This window comes from Sceloporus occidentalis, unplaced genomic scaffold (genome assembly GCF_023333645.1).
Source record: "Sceloporus occidentalis isolate IW3139 unplaced genomic scaffold, rSceOcc1.0.p SCAF_11, whole genome shotgun sequence".
Classification (NCBI taxonomy): domain Eukaryota; kingdom Metazoa; phylum Chordata; class Lepidosauria; order Squamata; family Phrynosomatidae; genus Sceloporus; species Sceloporus occidentalis.
Genome location: NW_028316991.1, coordinates 5,945,196 through 5,951,771, shown reverse-complemented (window position 1 = coordinate 5,951,771; position 6,576 = coordinate 5,945,196).

The window sequence follows — 6,576 nt, the reverse complement described above, 5'->3', positions numbered from 1 at the left end:
TGACGATTTCAGCAGAATAATTTGAATCATGTTCAGTTATTACTGAACTATACTATAAGTTAATTCTTCACTTAGAATATACACCTTATATTTGTATACACACTGCACTCCAGCGGCAGATCAGGTGCTGCAGTGTGCGGCCACAGGCTGGAAATTCCCATCTGTGTGAGCATGAAATTATAGTTTGCAGTCCCTTACAACTGGCAGTACTTATGTGGTTCCCGGCCGCCTGGCTTAAAGTGGTGGGGCGGCCTCGTCATCTCCAGTCTGGCCCTGGTCCTATACAATTTATGCAGTAACGTTCAAAAAAATACGTGTAATGGTTTGTGTTATTTGACAGAATTTACATACCTGAAGTTGCATTTATCTTGTTCCTGACTGTCACAAAACCAAAGGTATTCCTAATTATTGCTGATGTTTCTAAGCAGAACACCGATGCAGTATGTCTCAAATAAGGGTGTGCCCTAAAACTTGCCATAAAAGAGATGCTAAACTGTGTGCAGGTCCAGATAACATATCTTGTTAGACTAACGGGTCTGTTTTGTTCTTCATGGTTTATGGATCTCACAAGAAAAATAAAACTGACTTTTCTCAGTTGATTGACATTTATGTTAGTTTTAGACCTGCAGAGAATGCCATAGAAGGATCAGAGCCAACAAGGCGGTTAAAAAGCTCTGTTTTCATTTCTTTTCAGAAAGTGGAAAATGTCTGGTACAGTACCTTATTGACATCACCAGAAACTCTTGATGCCAGATGCAATCAGAGGTGGGGTTTGCTGCCAATGCAGCTGTTGGCAGGGGAATGTTAACTCTGAACCATATTGAAAAGAACCATATTATCAAACCTAAAATCAGAAAAATCTGAAAAAAATATATATATGTATTTAGGAAACGAAATGGTCTAAAATCGTAGCATACAGGTGAATTCAATGTCAGAAAGCAATCTGTCTCAAATAATTGAAGAGCAATCCTCCCAATTGAGCGGAAAGTTTAGATCAATTGGTCCAGGTTCAACATCTGATACAAAAACATATCACCATTTTTATCTATTTTTTCCATCCTAAAAATATATGACTTAATCTAGAACAATACAAGGATGTAAAAATCTTTTTAAAGTTAAGATTTTTCCTAACATGTAACTGGATAATAACATATATCTAGCAGTATTTAGTTAGTCCTACTGTTGCATCAACATTTGAAAACTGTTTTCTGTGATGGGAGATCCACAGGTAATCTGTACTTTTAACATATTTTAAAACACAGTGCACATTGTGAATATAGAAGATAATGAGGTAAACTTACTAAAACAGGAAAACTGGAGAATTAATATTCAGTTTAGGTTCCTTTATGGACTCTTCACTATTTATCAGCACGAGAACAAAGTCCTATAGTATTCCATATGTTTATGTCTTATCATCTATGAATCAAATGTTGCCTTGGAAGGAAAATTTATATAAAAGTGCCACTCCTTGCTTTTCCCTTTATGCCAAACCAGTGGAGACGGTCAGACAGCACCTTAATTGCACGAGCAGGGTTCCACCCAACACCCTCAAATAATCACGAGGTGCTCAGCAAAGTGAGTAAATCAGCGCAGTTTTAATTTCACATGAGTGGCTTCAGAAAAACCCTATTGGGTTGAAACGTCCCACTCGTGTGGAAATAAAACCAGATTATTGGTCCCTGGGAAGGGCAGGTTATAGCTCCCAAAGAGCAGTTAATGGTTGCAGATAGATCCACCGTTCATCCGAGCTTCACTTGGTTGTATGAGAGCTGCACTTGTGGAGACCCCATCTCTTAAGAAAACCAAATGATGTTAATGACCGTTTACTGAATCTGTCTAAAATCGATGATGGATGAATGACACCTCTAATATCCCATTTCCCTGAAATGTACCCAACTTAGTTCTGTGTACATTAAAATCAATAATTTGTGGATTTACTTAAAGGTAAACTTTGGACCATCTTCTCCACCAATAAAATATCACAATTTTGTCAAAACACATTTGATTAATTCAATGTTCATTTAACATATATTTAATGTGTATCAATAGTCCTATAAATTCCAGGTATGATTAATTATGATTAAACACATTCCAAATTAAAGTAATTGATAAATAGATTATCTGTGTTTAATGCATATAATATATATAAAAAACTTTAAACCAAAGTTGGCTACATTCTGAGCTAGAAATATGAAAACATTGACATCTTGGGCCGCTTTTTTTTAACACACCTGCACTGATGTAAAGTGTTTCTTTTAAACGTTTCATGGCAGGGTTCCTCTGAGAACATAAATATACACAATGAAATGGCAGGATTATCCGAATGACCTTCAAGACCCAGGTAAATAGCTATGAGGAATTACATTCACTAAAGTATACCTCTTGTGGTGGACTTTATCCAAAGAAAGTTGAGACAAGAATTTTCTTTGCAAACCCAAACAAACTCGCCCTGTCTTTTGTTTACCATTCATACTTTACATATACAAACGAGACTTTTAATGTAAAACATTCTGGCAGTGTGGGACACATCTCAAGTTAGTTACTTTGTATCTATATAATACTGATTAATGCAAAAAATAATAATTGAGGTTGAATGGGGTTCAAAAGTTTGAATTAACATATGATTTGGAACCTCATGTGTTTGGTGTCAGATTCTGAATTAATATTGGGGATAATCAAACCTTTTGGTTTAGATGAAACTTAATTGATTTGCCATGAAGCTCTGTTTTCAAAATGCTCTGATTTCCGAGGGTGCTAGGTTCAGAATTGGTGGGAAGCTTCCTCTGCGTTTCAAATCTTAGAAAAATGTTAATGTTGTTTGAGCAAGGGCAATTTTCTTATAAATAGTGGTGTTTTACATTGATTACATTCCATAAAGTGTGTATGGTATACATTCTTTACATATGTATATGAATCAGTGTGTGTGTGTGTGTGTGATAGCATGGATGTGTAAGTGGGGGGGGCATGGCACAGGGTCGCTATAAGTGATGTACAGGCCCCATTCTGCTGGCAGCATCAATACACAAGGGGGCAGCTAGCCAGGTTTCAGCATGTACTGGGTAACTTGTCATGATAGGAGTGTGATTGCTAACAGCAATCACAGTCCTATCATGCCCAGGTTCCAGCATCTACTGGTTGCCTGGACATAATAGGAGTGTGATTGCTGTTGGCAATCACACTCCTATCATGCCCAGGCAACTAGTACATGCTGGAACCTGGGTATGCCTGTGCATGATAGGAGTGTTATTGCTGTTAATTATATATATATTGTTATTGAATTTTTTGTCCAATTTTGGTGTGTTAACCACACTTTTATTAAAATTAACACACCAAATTGGATAAATAAATACAATAAAAATATTAATTTATATATGATTATTAACAGCAATCACACTCCTATCATGCACAGGCAACCAGCACATACTGGAATCTGGGTATGCCTGAGATTGCTGTTAACAATTAGATAGATAGATAGATAGATAGATAGATAGATAGATAGATATAGAGTATTTTTTGTACAATCTTGGTGTGTTTGTTACTTTTAGTATTTGTTTTATTTTTAAAGGTGTGGGGGGTCATTTTCGGTTTCGGCTAAGTGAACCCTGAATTTTCAGTTTCGTTACAGAACTTTCATTTCGGTGCATCCCTAGAATAAATAGAATTATTTAATTTTTACTTATCCAGAATCCTGAATCTGTCGTCACTTCAGAGGATAAAACTTTTTAGGTCCAGAAATCAGTGAGAGGAAAAGTAAAGGTTTTGTGTCATTTACTTTATTTTAATCTGCATATCTTATCAAAGGTTATATTTTCTCTCAGTGAAAAATGAGTACGGCCCGTGCACGTATACAATTCTGATGAAGTGGCCCACTGCAGAAAAAACTTGGACACCCCTGGTATATATGATGAGTGCAAATAGCATGATCAGAGCATAGGATCTTTGTACCAGCTCAAGGCCTCATGATGAATAAGCAAATAGCCACACAGCCACCATTTGACATTTGGCGTTTCTCAGCATTGCTTTGATATATTCATTGTGGATTGTGAAATAGAAATATAGAATTTGATGGCAGATAAGAACCATTCAACCCATCTAATCTGCCAATCTTTCTTGATGTAAATACCCAGACCATAATCAATCCAGGATCACTTGATGCCTATCACATGCATCTTTACATTCCCAAATTGTATTAACATCCACTACTTCTATGGAGGAGGCTGTTGCATTTATCTACCACCCTCTCAGTAAAGTAAAATTTTCACAAATTACATCTAAGCCTCTGACCCTCTAGTTTTAGATTGTGACCTTTTGTTCTAATATTTCTCCTTCCTCGAAAGAAGCTTCTCTCTGGTACTTTGTTAAACATATTTAAATGTTTACATTTCATCTCCCCTCTCTCTCCCACCATTCCTCCAAGTTTTCCTTTAAGATCTCTTAGTCTTTCCTCATAATTTTAACCCTGCAAACCATTCACCGTTTTCGGAGACCTTCTCTGAACTCTCTAAAATGTCAATATCCTTCTGGAGATGGGGTCTCCAAAACTGTACCCACTATTCTAGGTGATGTCTGATCAGAGATCTGATAAGTGTCAGAACCTTTTTCCGGCTATTAATGATACTAGCTATAAAACCCAGCACTCTGCGTGCTTTATTACATTGTCTGTTTAACTGTACAAACAATAAATATATATCTTAAGAAGTTTTTAGCACTTTTTTTGTTAACATGGTAAATTTCTCCTCTGTGTGTTTTGACACTTCTAATAATGTGTTTTGCTTCCTTAAGCTTAGCTTTCTATTTGTTCTGATCTTCCTCAGACCATCAGGCTCACCTACATACCTTTCCATTTTAGAAAAATCAGCCTTTCTGGAGCCCAAGCTGTATTTTGGTTTATTTAATTGCATTGAAGGAAAGAACAAACTACATGGATTCCATGTTATTTATCAGAACTAAATTAGTTTTATGACTTTTTTCTGCCTGTAACACTTTAATGATGGGTTACATAGTGTACACATATGGTCCTTATCCTTAATCTTTAAACACATTCTTACGGTGGTCTGGTTCCCAGAAGGCAGGTTAAATGTTGTAAATTATGTCTTATACAGACATGCAAGAATAAAATAATTGCAAGCAGAGTTATCCAAAGGAAAAAATTTACTATTACTATGTTTCTGGGCTGAAAGATGTGAAATGACTAGCATGCTACCTTAATTGAATGAGTGAAAAGCTTTTTTCTATGTCCATCCATAAGAACTTAAATAAATAGCAGAGGGCATGTATTATATTGTGACCAATATGCATTTTTAATTCAATTATTATTACTAGACCTGTCATCTATCTACTATATTGTGGTATTAACAGACCCAACTGTGTGCCTATGCATTAAAAATAATATTAATAACTATAGTTATTACATTGTCCAAAGACAGAAAATGGTTTTGATTTGGGGTTTTTTTTTTGCATGTTTTATAAAACAAATTCCTTAGTTTGTAAATGGAACACCACAAAAGTGTAATGGGAGCACGCAGTTATTATACATATGATGGCTGGAGTGTGCCATTAATCCTCGGAAAACCTATATCACTGGGTTGCCTTCTATAATTCCAGCCCCTGATCATTAAACCTGCATTGCTTTTTATTTACTATGAAAATCGCTTATTAGCAGTAGGGCATGGTATGCATATCTGGGAACTTGTGAGCTCTGGATACTCGGAGCCTACCCTTGCGGGACACGGCCAGGACCACATACTGACGACAGTGGGCATTCCACGCTGATATCGCGTGTAGTCCCACTGGAGTCAGTGGGTGTTCCTGCCAACGTCAGTCCCGCAGATGTCCCAGGAAACACCCTCATTTAAAGGGGGAATGGGCAGGGAGTGAAAGGACTGCATTCCCACGACCCAGAGGATTCAGGTCCCCTCCCAAAGAACTGGAGAAGCAGCAATTCTCCCGGTGTCTCTGGGCAAAACCCAGAGAGTTCCCAGGTATAATGGTATGTCATTTTCTAAATAAGTTGATATATGCAGCCCATACAGAAAAACATCAGCCTTGATTTATATTATAAATGTCATATGTTCATCATTTAATGAAAAAATGCTTCTTCCACCATCAAGCATGCTAGACATTTACAGTGTATTCCTGGAAGTTGGCAGTACGTGATGATGCTTTAAAACTTCTACTAACGGCAACTTTATTATTTATTATTCTTGTCAAGTTCATGTTTATTACAATATTATTCTTTTAATTTATGGTTTATACTTTATGACCCATAATGACAGGAACATGTTTGCAACATCAAGTTGTGTAAGATGCTGATTGCCAACATTTTTGCTTGATGTTAAATTTACTACTGTGTTCTTATTAAGTGGACCTATTAGCTAGAAACTGTTCTTATTTGTGCTGTTAATGTGACAAATATAATGTGATGGATTAAGTATAAGGAACAGGGTCGAAGGATATTGAGACTGTCCCTTTAAGTTTGTTTTACATCATAAGGTAGTATATTATTTTAAAGTCAGAATTAGATAATCATAGACTCATTTTTGTAAAAATATCAACTCGATCTTATGAAATCTTGCA